General features: G+C 39.3%; 1 protein-coding gene across 1 annotated transcript in view; it reads right to left on the reverse strand.

Annotated features, from left to right (window-relative positions):
- CPQ (carboxypeptidase Q) overlaps window positions 1–13,829 on the reverse strand; it is a 162,538-nt gene that overhangs the window by 111,413 nt on the left and 37,296 nt on the right. The gene's annotated exons all lie outside the window — the stretch shown is intronic.

The following is a 13,829-nucleotide window of genomic DNA, read 5'->3' on the forward strand; positions in this document are numbered from 1 at the left end:
GGAAGGACTCATGCCAGAGAAAGTTCGTGGAGGACTGTCTCCTGTGAGAGGGACACCACGCTGGAGCAGGAGGGAATGTGAGGAGTCCTCCTGCTGAGGAGGAAGGAGCAGCAGACTGACCGTAACCCCCATGCCCTGCCCCCTGTGCCGCTGGGGGAGGGAGGCCGCAGAGACATCAGGAGCAAAACTGGGCAGGGGAAGAAAGGAGGGGTGGAGGAAGGTGTTTTTAAGATGTGGTAATGCTTCCCACTGTCCCACTCTGTCTGTTAAGTAGTGTTGCCCTTAGTGTTTGAATTAAAGTGATGTGGTTTTTTTCTTCCTCTAATGAGTCTGTCTTTTGCCCGTGACTGTAACGGGTGAATTATCTATCCTTATCTCCATTCCTGAGCCTTTTGCTTCATTTTCTTCTGAGAGGGAAGGGGTGTGTGAATGGCTGTGTGGTGATCAGTTGCCCTCTGGGGTCAAACCACAACATTTCCTTTCTCAGGAAACTTCTATGAACAAGCATTATCTGGAAGTCTGATGCTTTACAATGGTGTTGTCCAATTCCTTGTTATCTTTTTGCATTCGTCTGCATTCTGCCATCTTTGCACTAATTCTTAAGTCATTTCACTAAGTAACATTGAAATATCTGAGGAATAAAAGGTACTGCTCTATATGGGAAAGGATTAAAGGAATCCATCACTGATTGTCACTGAGAAGTACCATACAAAGATTTACATGACTGAAACCTATTTTAGGCACCGAAAACCAGTTGCACTTCTAAAATCATAAATTGCAGCTGCACTGATTATTCCAAGTAGCTCTGCTAAAGTTTTCTCATGGGTATGCCTATTCACATCACATTTATGGCAAGAACGAAATGTTAGAATTCTCTCAGACACTGCAGAACACCATTTCTATTTTCCTAGATTGTCAGCATTATAAACTAAGTAAAGGAAGAGGGAAAAGAACACATAGTTTTGTGGAGTTACTGCTTTGGATGGTCTCTCAGATGAACCCTGCAGCCCAGGATTCTGGACTCCAGCTGCTGGCTGCATCTGGACAGTGTTGAAGCCCTGCTCAAGCTCTTTGGGCCTGAGCACAAATGTAGATCCCTCTAATGTCCTTTCTGGAGATAGAGTGTGTACTCAAGCTGCCTGGTCCCTTCACAGTCTTTTTGGTTCTCACATGGCTCCCAGCAGCAACTGCATCCTTCTCAGAGCTTGAAACTGGGAGCCCTGAAAGTTGTTTCCTTCTTTGGAGACTGTGGGGAGAGATACTTGGAGACACAGACCCTCCTCAAAGAAGGATCACAGTCTACTCCCTGAAAAGGTGCAAGCAATACACAGATTATAAAACAGCTAAAACCTCCCTTACGTCCCACCTGTGAGCTCACTCTTTCCAAACCTCAGACTCTTGGCAAAATCACATTTGAATTCCAGGACCTGATTTCTAAATCTCATGTTGTCCTTGATGACAAAGAGTTGTTACTAAGAAAAAGCCGCCTACTTTTATGAAATTCCAGCTCCCTCATGCTCTCTCCAGCAGTTTCAGCTCTCTCATCGTGAGTTGTTACTGAATTGAACTCAAAATCCAAATCCTTTGAGCTACAGTCAACCAATCAGTTTTAACTATTTACATTTGAAAATACGATATTCCAAGGTAACGACCTGTATTCTTTGTCATTCACCTCCTGACAGAGCCTTCCCACAGATCACTGTTAGGTCAATGGGAAATCTCAATCTAGCAGAAGTTAACAATCAAACACACTACATTTTATTTCATAATAACAATCCATGGTTATCATGATGTATTATTACATAACCTACTGTTATGTAATAATACAACTGCTCCTTGCATTTGGCACAGGCAAATTACTGCAGAATCTACTATTGACTACCTATTCACAGTTTAGAAGAGTAAACTTTTAATGATGTCTTCTTCACAGTAAACAATGTACAAATGTTACAGTAAATTAACATTCAAAAAGATATTACTGTTGCTTGCAAACAGGGAAAGAGAGAAATTACTGTGAGCTACTCAAGATCCCACGGGGACAAAAGGCAGAGTGATGAATGGAACTTCAGAATCCATGGTTTTAGTTAATTCACATGATTATTCTCCCCTGTCTGACAAACGTATCTTTTGTTGTCCTGTGCAGAAATGTCTAGAATCAATCTGGATTTTACAGAGCTAAATAGTACAATAGTTTCAATATCTCTTGTTGAGGTATATTTTGTGTGCTTCACAGTCACCAGCAAACTAATGTGATGAAATCCAAATAGAAATAAGTAAATCAGAAACTATGTGGTTCCCTTCTTGTTTTGTGATCACAGATTAAAAATCTAGGTATTGCAGTCAAAGCTCAACCCTGCTTTATAACAATGAACAGAAACATATCAAAGACAACGCCTCTCTGTTTCACAGAGTATTTGCAATATTCATATCAGACAGCCAATGCAGAAGTACTGCAGAAAGTGACCAAGAAAGCAAGGTAATGGTGAAAGTTTAGCAGAAGTCACAGACCCTAGTCACCTACCCAGCTAATGACATGTGGGAATGATCTATAAATACCGAACCAAAGGTCAGATTTAAAAAGGAAAGTTGGAAGAGAACGAAGTTATGGCTTTAGGTTTGCACCATCCTCCTAAACATAGAAACAAAATGAGAGGAAGTATAAGGTGCCTGAAGGAGAGGACAACAGGCAAGTAATCAAAGCTGGCGTCACTGGCAGAGCAGAGACAGGAGTTGGCATCTCTCATTTAATAAACCAGATGGAGAAGGATTTTCACCATTTAGCCCTACCCTGCAGGCAAGACCAAAGGATTAATATTTGATGCAACAAGATGGACATGATAAGAAAGAGGCTCAAGTGACTGATTCGATTTGAAGGGGAAAACAATGCTGGAGAAAAGGATTAAAGTAATTGAAATGGTTCGACTTACAAGGCACAAGACATTATTTCTACCATTGGACATCAACATCAGGCTACGTTTAGGAAACAATTCTAAACAACAGCTGTGGAATAACTGGCTCTAACTTCCTAAAAACACAAGTCAAAATTTTTGTGCCATAAGTAAGGGGTTTCATCATACAAACAGGTCTAGCTCATCATACTTAAATGCCTGACATACATCACAGTAGAGCTAACGCAGCAGGGTGAGGCCATCCTATGTGAAGACATTTAATGAAATAACACAGAAATACCCTACCATATGGACAAGCCACAAGCAAGACTGTGGGAAGTGGAAGAACCAGCAAAAATGAGAGGCCCCCTACCCCCTGAAAAACAATGCAAGCATTCTTGTAAAGAGAAAACATAATATGTTGGAGCAAACCATACACATTTGCTCAGATGTTTAAGAAAACAAGCCAAACAAAATGAGGAATTAGCATTTCCAAATCCTCTGCATGCCTGGGGCATAAACCAGAGATATTGTGGATATTAACAGTTGGCTAGCATATTAAGTATATTTTTAAAATGGCACCTAGATATGTCTGCCTCTTTGTTTTACATGACTTAAGTAAAAGGTTACATATCAAAATAAAACATGTTGTGGTATGCAAGAGATTCTGAAGCACACAAATCCAGCCAGAGTCCCTACATAAACCTGTGTTCACTTTTGGAAATTACCAATACACCTTGAAAAGAATACTTCAGATGTTTTACAGCAGATAAAACATATATCATAAATAAAACTTTAATACATACATGATAAAACTGTTCTGTAATATGTAGATAATTTTTAGTAACATCATCAGATTAAGAACAATACCAAATAGATTTTGAAAATGCATCATAATACAGGAAGTAGAAACAATAGTCCATGGGAAGTACAAACTGGAAAACCAATTATAAGACATGAAAATAATAAAATTGGATAGGCAAGATGAAGTTATATAGTGGACCTCTGTATAAGCTATTTCAGCATTGCTTGGACCAAAATTAAGAAGTGAGTTGCTGTGTAACTTGAAATTAATGGAGTTAATCCTAGAATACATCAAGAAACAGAACCTTTACTCTCTCTTTTTCTTTTTTTTTTTAATGAAAAAAGGAGAGTATCAGGCTAGGATACCCCAAACACCAATTCTGTACCATTCTGGCACAACCATTCTGGTACTATTTGATCTCTTCTGGTTGTCCAGAGCCATGTGCTCATGTGCTCTGAAGATGAACACTCCAGATAAAGTCTTCAGTGCTGCACTTACACAGAAAAAACACAGAGAATTACAGAGAAATGAAATGACAGTCCACATATTTCCCAGATCTTATCAGCAACTGAAAATAAATACATCCCTTGTGAAAATAATTCATTGGCCTTGTATTACTCAGATACCTCTCTGTAATCTTTATCTGCATTTTTGTTGTCAGGTTTTCCTTCAATCCTCTACATTTATGGTTGCCACATACTAGTGAGACATGTTGTCAGTGTAATGAAGAAAACTGAATATTGTGAGAACATTAAAACAGAACCTGCAATTAATGGATCAAGACATTACAATCAACTCAGATGGTTCTAAACTTGCTAACACGGCTTTTGTAGGCACAGCAACTCATACAGACTCAGAAGGGGTTGGTAGCACCGAAGAAAGCCGGAGCTGATTACGGCGAAACAGGAAATCATGAAAAACTGCTGAAGTTCCCAACACTCAACCCACAGCAAGCACAGCTGTTAACTCCTTAAAGGTCAGTACAAGAAACCCAAGACTTGGCAGTTTTATACGTCCAACATCTTTATATACTTGAACCAGTAATGCAAAGGTAGAATAAAACTGTTCCTTTAAATCTTACCAACTCCAGAATATTACCAAATCTAATCATGGTACCCAAATAAGACCAGAGTTAACATATGTTATTCATGATATGGGTAGCCATCTAGCCACCAACAAAATGTGTGAGTCAGTAATGTTAGGAGAGCGGGTGGGCCTGAAGAGAAGGAAAAAAATCTTGAATACTACATTGATAAAAGTTTGCCTTGGGAAGCTACTGGTGAGGAAGCGAAGATTTCAAAAGCACCATTATCCTCACAGCATCCTTCTGGTCAACAGAGTCTGTTGACAAAGATTCTACTAACCCTTTACCTGCTTCTACCAAGCACAAAAATTACAGGATACTGCTTATATTACTAGACACTAAATGGATGAAACTCTTCCCAACTACATTAATGTATTCCTGAACAGAAGTAGTCAAAACTAGGAGGAGGCAGAGAAAGCCCGTGTTAGTCTCATCAGCATTTTACTGACTTTGTAAGAAAACAAATATACGAGATGTATGAAATTACCCAGAGGTTTCAGATGTTATATGAAGCCCTGTCTACTGGAAAAAAAAAAACAGAGTGATGCAGTTCAAAGCAAAAAGAGGCAAAAAAATTGGCAAAAGCCAAAGAGAGATTGGAACTTAAGAAACATCATCTACAGATTTCTCACTGTTATGAAGTTACCTGAAATTTGACTCCTTAATCACTGTTCAAATAGCAAGAACCCACTGTACAATATGATCATCTCCAAAAGCACAGGCTCCATTTCTTCTAGCGACATTTAAGTTCTCTTGCTGACAGCTAGGATTTGCCCAAAGGTGAGCACTGCAGAATGCAGTCTGGCACGTTGGCCTTCTGGGAACATAGGAAGCAAAGTAAAAATTAATGAATTGTCAGTCAACAACATATATAGACATCCTGGAGAGAAAGCCCCTAAGTGCAGGGCAAGAAAATAAATCCCACACCACCAATTCATATCTCTAAGGGCAGCAAGACAACATGCATAGCACTATGAAACATAACTAGAATCTTCCACAAGCTCACCAGAGACTTATAAAACATGGTCTGCTCTTATTTCCTCTTGTTACACCTCAAACAAGGGTTTTATCCTTGTTTCCTGGTCCCTTAGTAGAAAAGAAGACAATATTGCTGTATCCTATTGCCACAGGATATTGCCTTACGACAGTCTCTCATTGAGATGTTTCCTATAAACAATTCCTGCTGCTATACTAATCCCGTAAGTGAAAAGTGTTCACAAATAATCAGTGGTGCTTCCTGATTTCTTCAGACATGCTACAGCATTACTGTTACATCTCTAGAGTTATCATCCAGCTTCCTGAAGCCTTTATGTCTCGCGCGTTCCCCAAGCCTCCACAAAGCAGACAGAGGATCCTGCCTACTCAGAACGAGACTATTTTTATAACAATTCTACAGTGTCAAAAGCAAGCACACACAATATCAAAGAGGGGAGAATCAGGTTCATCAGTTTTCCAGTTCCCTCAGAGATCAGTTCTAAAATACTTTGACCACAACTGCAATCTCCTCCCCACTGAAAGAAAATTACTCTTCAACACACACATTCCCCACTTCACCCCGCATGCATAAAACTCACATGCTAGGGAGGAAAAAAACCACTTAAAAACCACAACAAGGCAATAATAAGAACAGGTGCTCTGTCACTGGAAGATGGTAATGAGCAAACAAAGTTTCTTGAGTAAATAAATGAAGGCATCAGACCCACATATAATATAGGCAAACTCTTTATTTTCAGTACTTCCAACAAGAGTTAGCTCTCTGGAAGTAAGAAGTGGTGGCACTGCTCATAATACTATGCACCAGGACCAAAGAACATAGTATTACAAGCAGTTAAGGAAAATTCCAGATACCAGCTTAGCACTGTCACATGAAATGGAAAAAAAAAAGAAGGTAAATATAGTAATTTTTTTATTCAATAAATATAGAAATAGTTTACTTTTACACTTAGAGAAATGTCTTGTGCCCCAGACATCCTTTGAGAAACATTATTTCTGGAAACTTAACCCAGTAACTTTCTCCCTTCAAAACAGATCTTTCCCAGTGATTTTTCTTGACAAAAAGGCAATCTGGTTTAGCCATTTCTATCAAAAAGTTTTCAATAACACTATCTGATTTTATGTACACATCAGCATTAAGAAGACCTACTTTGCTGACATGCAGTAAGTATTCTTAAGTTTGTCTTCCTCGAATTACAGAAAGCCTTGTGTCTGTCCCTGTGCTCCCTCTTGGAATTGTCATCTGATAATCAAGAGCCACAGCCTGCACTGCTGAAGTGAATCTTCATATCACAGAGGGCACATCTCTGGCCACCACAATAGAAATTACACCATAAACAGTTTAAATTATTATACATATGATGTGACTTTCTTAAAGGTCTCACATGGTATGTCCATATTAGCCTTTTAGTTTGAATAAAGAATGAGCTTTTGAAGTGAACCTCCCCAAATCCTTGCTCCTCAATCACCAAGCAGTCTCTGAGCACCAGTGAACTAAACCAGAAGATGTGCTCAATAAGTGCACCTAGCATCAACTGCTAATACATGCCCAGTCTCAGCTGTTGCACCTCAATCTTTAATTGCAGCTTTATTTTAAAAAAAAAAAAAAAGTGATTTTTACTTTACTTATATCATCAGATGGGAAAACTCCATTGCAGCACAAGTATTTTTGTTTTGAAAGATCCAAAAATGATTTGCAATTAGAAGAGGGAAAAGTTTGGACAACTAGTAAAATATTTTCCCTAATCCCAAGAGAACAAGACACAAGATTATTTCATTAACTAAAAAACAAGGAAGCAGATTTACAGATGGACTAAAATACATCCCACCTCTGCAGACTTGAGAGCCCAAGACTAGCTTAATTAGAAGCAAACAAAAAATTGAGAGGACTGAACAGAACTGCAGGAAATTAACTCACATACCACATGCGCTAACAGGCCAAAAGCCAAAGTAACTGAAAATTCCTGAACTGACAGAGCACTTGTAGAGGAGGACCAAAATTCAAATGCACCCAGGGCACTGGCAGCTCATGGACACTAAGCTTGTACACATGGCCAGAGACGTTATGTGTCGGCTTCTCTCCAGCTATGCATCCTGTGAGCATCAGCCAGGATGGCCCCTGAACATGGACAGATATGCCACTGAGGCTGCACAGCTTCAGGAGCCTAGAAAATCACTTAGTCACCAGGGTGGTACAGGCAGGTCAGAAAAAGCTGCATATGAGTGCTGGGAGAAAAGAGGGAAGTGAAGCAAAAACTTACAAAAACTAATTATACAAAAACTCCTACTCTATTTTGTACATATAAACCAATTTCATTCATTTCCTTTCAATGGGTGCCAGAGGCAGCGAACAATCTTAGTTAGATGCCTGAGGAATGCTAATTTTTTTTAGTTGAGCAGCAATCTGGATGACCAGTCCCATGCTACAACAGATGGTGTTACTGAAGAAAAAACGATGACAAACCCAACTCCTCCTTTGTTCTAACATAGGCTCGCTTGTTCACAGCAATTGTTTTGTTTATTAAATAACCAAAATGAAAGAAGACAGTAAAAATAAAGCTGTTAGATGAAGAGCTCCTGAAATTATTTTAGGATGTAGGTTAAGTTTTAGAAATTTAGACACAGGTCAAGATTTTTTGGCTGCAAATAATAGTCAGTGATCCAGGACATTTAATGGGCAAGAAGGGCAGCTTTCTAGGGCAAAGTGACCTGTCTTAGCCACTTGACTCCCAGCTTATGATACATGGAAGGGAATACAGGTCTGCTTAGCTAGACCACAAGCACACAGAGCAATAGAGACTATCAGAGATCTGACCTACAGCTCATGAGCAGGCTGGGTTCAGGTCATGTCAAGTCCTGTATTAACAGACAACTGCCCTCACACTCACAAAGTCTTAGCCAGCACTTACCAGCTGAAATACAATCCCACACAGACACAACACTGCTCCCCCACTATGGACAGCAGAAGGGGTCATAAGAAAAAAAAGACTTCTAAGACGGTAGCAAAAAATTAGGTATACTGGCATTCATTGTGGAAGGAGAGGCAGAACAGGAGGGAAAGGAGCCTTCAGGGATCATGACACAACCAGAGGATACAGTATTTCAAGGATAAAACATCAGTTTTAAAGGCCAGATGTACTTCTTTGCTAGAAAAAAACAAGTAAAAGCAAAACAAATCCTACCAAAACTACTGTACCATCCCAGATTTCAGAAAACTTGGCAGAATGAGCAGAAGTTGAGTATCTCTGCCACTACTGATGTGAATAAGCCCTTATTTTCCTTAGACATGGAGTTTTAGGGAAAGGAGAAAGCTCCCCTTAGCAGGCAAGTCTCACATCTGGAACCGAAGGCAGCAGACCAAGCATTAGAAAGAGGTGATGTGGTAAGAAATCAGGTGTGCTAGCACCTGAGAACTGGAAAATGACACTAACTCACATACATTGTCAGTAAGATTGAGAAGGGAATGAATTGTTTACAAAGCAGTGAAGAATAAAAGAGAAAACAGGAGAGGAAAAGAAAATGCATTTGAGAGTACAATGTATATACAAAAAGGTATACATGACTCTAAATGGTAGAAGAAAATAAATCAAGTGAGGACACAAAAAGGGGAAATTAAGATAAACAAAAAGCACAGTTTTCAAATTCACATATATTACATGAAATGATATTTCAAGCCCTGGCATGCCTGCACTTAGTTGTGTCCTATGCATCTGCTCAGGCTATCCATGCAACCTCTCCCATAAATCTTGAGTTGCACCCTGCCACTCGTGAATTCAGCTCTCATCCAGACACAGCTTTTGCTTAGTTACTAGAGCTTCACAAGCAGACATTGTGTCTTGGCCACCTATAGCCTGAAGAAGGGGAGAGAAACTGAAGGAAATTACTTACTTCAGAAAAGTATAAGATGCTGAATTCAGTCCAAAAAGAGAAAAACTTGACCAAGTATGTGTCCTTGTTAACAGCCTCCAGACTGGGTCAAAGCACTCCTTGGCCTATTGTGGCCTTGCAATATGTTCCCTGTTGGATTTCTTATATACTGTTCTTCAGCATTTAAAAAAATAATCATTGGGCTCTTGGCATTCATCTCTGAGAATTCTGGGGAACATTCTGAGTTATTGAAAAACACTTGATTTTGCTCCTTTCTAGAGCCCTTAAAGGGATTATTATTACAAGACAGAGTGTTACAACTTTATCTGTGGTTCTTGAGGAACAGAAGGACTTATAGTTTTAGACTGATAAGGGTACCTTCACCACAGGATAAATACTGGACCATTTCAATAGCTAAAGGATACCTTTTATCTATAAAATGTTCTAAAAACGTACAGCTAGGAAGCAAAAAACCAGACTTATGGGTAGCTTATTACAACCACATTTTTAACCATGCCTTGTAAATTGAGTATTTTTCCTGTAAAAACATCCACTACACACTGGGAAATACTCATCAGTTTATTGTACACAACAGTAAGTGTATGTATTACTTTAAATTGTACAAGACCATTAATCACAGCACAGTCAAGTTATTAAAGCTAAAAGTCAACATCTGGATTTCTCCAAAAAGCAAAATACTATGGATACTGTTGACTGATTACAGTAATATGTGTTATTTGAGAAGGTTCATTAAAAATAGTTCTGTTACTCTTAACTCCTAATATCCATGTTTAAATGTTTTCACCATCAAATTGCCAGTGCTTCAGGAAATTGTTACTGGGAAGAAGGTTGTCATAAACACACCATTTGGGAGGGAGGGCAGGGAAAATTACCTACCTGTTATAATGACTTTCTTCTAAGTAACAAAACCCACTCTTACATGATATCTGTAAAGTAGCAAGAGAATTATTCGACTCTGACACAACATGGGGACAATGTCGTAAGACACAACATGGTAATATGCCACCAACATGGTAATACCAACCATGTAACTACTGTCATCTCTTCACAGGCCAAGGGAGATACTTTTGCTAATTTTATTTCCTTTTCACTTACCATTTCTGTCCTAAATAAATGAATCCACTCCTTGAAACTCAACAACAAATCCTTCAAGCCCTTCACTGTCAGTGATGAATTGGCATGAGCCCTAATATAAACACAGCAATGAGTTTTCCTGCATATATCCAAGTCCATCCCTTCTTGCCCTCATTCAGAGTTGGGATGCCTGAGTCCCCAAGCAGTTTCATTCACTCTATAGCTATGCTACCAAACCTTAAAGAAAATAAACTGCCCACATAACCCCTACTCAAAGGTTCCCTTCACACTTTTTGCCCTTGACAATGTGGCAGCCGCTTGCCATCTCTGGAACAAGAAACGGCCACCAAGCTGTCAGCAAGAGAACACTGATTTAATTAATGTTGTGACTTTACCAATTCTGTCTTGTCAGTAAGATTTAATAATCAGCCCTAATAATCCTAAAATGTTAATCTACTAGAAAGTACCTTGTTTTAACCTAATAATATTATTCACGTTGCAAGATCGCTGAGAAATCACACCACAAAGTGGCTTCCATTGTTCCAGCCAGCTTAATTCATTGCAAATAGCATAAGCAAATAACAATAAGCGACCTCCTGTCCAAAAAGGGGTTGAAATCTTAAAAAAAAGAACACCAACAAACAACACCAAAGCTGATCAATTTAGGGAAAATTGTGATGTTCCACCCTTCATTCACCTGAGGAAAGCGGGATAGTGCAGTATCACGAGGAGGATACTTTCTTCTAAGATGTTTCCAGAATGTTTTGGAGAACTGCCACAATCCCATTAGCAGTTATTCATATTATAGGTGCACATGTAAACACACAGGCCCAAGAAGTAAAGGTTCTGGTCAACAAAGCAGCAGTATACAAGTTACAAGAATGCAAGACTTTCTTTCACAACACTTAGAAGTCTTTTATCGACTTTTTACCTTTCATCTCTCACCCTTCTAACATGCTCTTCCCTGCAACAATGCAGTATTTCCCATCAGTCAATCAAAAAGGCAAACAACTTGAACAAACAGTGCCCCAGACACTGATTGAAAAGAAGCACCATGGAGTCCATCCAGCACAGGACATGTGTAGGACAGACAAGGAGACACACGGATGGTGATTAAGAGAAAACTAGGGGAAGGCATGGAGATAAGAAAATCCCCCCTGCCTACAGCAATACCTATTTTCTGTTAGAAACAAGACAAACAGATCTAGGCATCACGGAGTGGCTAAAGTGCAGACTGGACCTGAATACCTGGATTCCTGAAAAAATTGATTAACCAATCCCTCCCACACCCCAAAAAACCCTAAGTGAAGGTAAACAAAGACAGGACAGAAAGTACATTTAATGAAAAAATGCTTCCTGGCAGCATCTAAATTTGAAATTGCTTTTGGGAATGACACCTCAGCTCCCAACCTCAATTAAGGATTCAGTACTTCTAAACAAACATGCATTTGGCACCTCTTTCTCCACTCTTTTCATTCAATTCTGAAATAGCTGTAATGCTAGTACCCAGACCTAATAATCAGGCTTTACTACCTTCAGTCTTCACCTCTATTCCTCATCTCTAAATTTTCCATTACATGTTAAAATGCACTTCCATAAATAGTCTGGCAAACAGAAGACACAGAGTCACTTTCAAATGAACACCTCTGCAGGGCACCAGAACTAAGGACGGGATAGACAGTCTTCTGGTCTTCAGATAACCACCAGATTACAAATTGCAATATTCTCTGATGATACCAAATAAGACTATTTTTAAACCATATAATTTTTCATAAACCTGTTTTTGAAATATATTCTACTATCTGTTCATTATTATCAACTTCATTAGAAAATTATATGTATTGGAAAATATATCATAAACATCACATTTGTTGGGCATCAAGAAATATACTAGGATAGTTTGGATATTATCTGAGTTCAGAGTACTTTATTTTTGAGAAAGCATTTTAAACAGGTAATGTTGGCTTCCTAAGGGGAATACGGAGCATATAAAAATGCAATCAAGCAACTACACTGGCAGCAGAGCTGTCTTCTGCACATGATCCAATACAGTTACTTGGCATTACTGCATGTCTCAGACTTTCTGAAGCATCACAAATGGTGATGCTTGCACACTTCCCATACTGCTGAGATGTGACCACTTGTGTTCTGTCAGAAATGGTGGAATCAAGCATGCTTCCAAGTGCCTGTCCCAGCCATTTCCCAGTTCCAGCCTCAAGTAAGACCCAAAGCCTTATTGTCCCTTCCCACCTACCAGCCTAGACTTATGTTGAAAGAAAACCTAGGAGCAGAGATCAAAAAGAAACCATAGTGTTATCTAAACAGAGCACAATTCCAGTTTATGATGTGGCACACATTCAGGGTCCAGTTAGCTACTGCTGATAACTCTGTGGCTAAAGAGTTACTGGGCAACTAGGGGGAGGAATAAATGACCTGTACATGTATTTGCCAACCCCCCCCCCCCCCCCCCCAATGTTACAAAATACAGCACCTCTTGGATAAACTGCATGTCTTCCTTCTATGCAGTTTCATTAACACAGCTGTACAGTTTAAGCAGTCAAGCTTTGTGTCTGGCATCACTTAAAATCCCTGCCATTCCTGCTCAGGCTGCAGCTCAGGTTCAGGAGGGTGGGCAGGGAGATGGGTCTGTCCTGCCTGCAGTCTTCAGCCCAGCTCTGCTGTCTGAGCCTGCATGACCCCAACTCTCACTGCAGCCAGCAGGCTACTACGCAAAGTCCACTGCAGGCATTAAGCTCACCAATAACTGCGTCACCCTTTTACCTTATGGCTGGACTCAACTTTATTTCCTCTCTATGCCTCAACTAGTCTTTTTCACAATAGATGAGGATTTTAAGTGTAAGCTTTCAGAGTTGAAAAAAATGACCAGATAAAATAACTACTTCTATTACCAATCAGAAAACTAAAAAAAGCTCATTTCAACAATGTAACACTATATATGATAAATAACATATTAAGACATCTAAAAATACTTAGATTTTTTAAAAAAACATTATTTCAACTGACCTTGCTTAAAAAGCAGCATGAGAATTACAAACCTTACTGCTATAGTGTTCTAAATTATTATGTTCAAAGCAGG

The sequence above is a fragment of the Strix aluco genome, chromosome 1, assembly GCF_031877795.1.
Source record: "Strix aluco isolate bStrAlu1 chromosome 1, bStrAlu1.hap1, whole genome shotgun sequence".
NCBI lineage: Eukaryota > Metazoa > Chordata > Aves > Strigiformes > Strigidae > Strix > Strix aluco.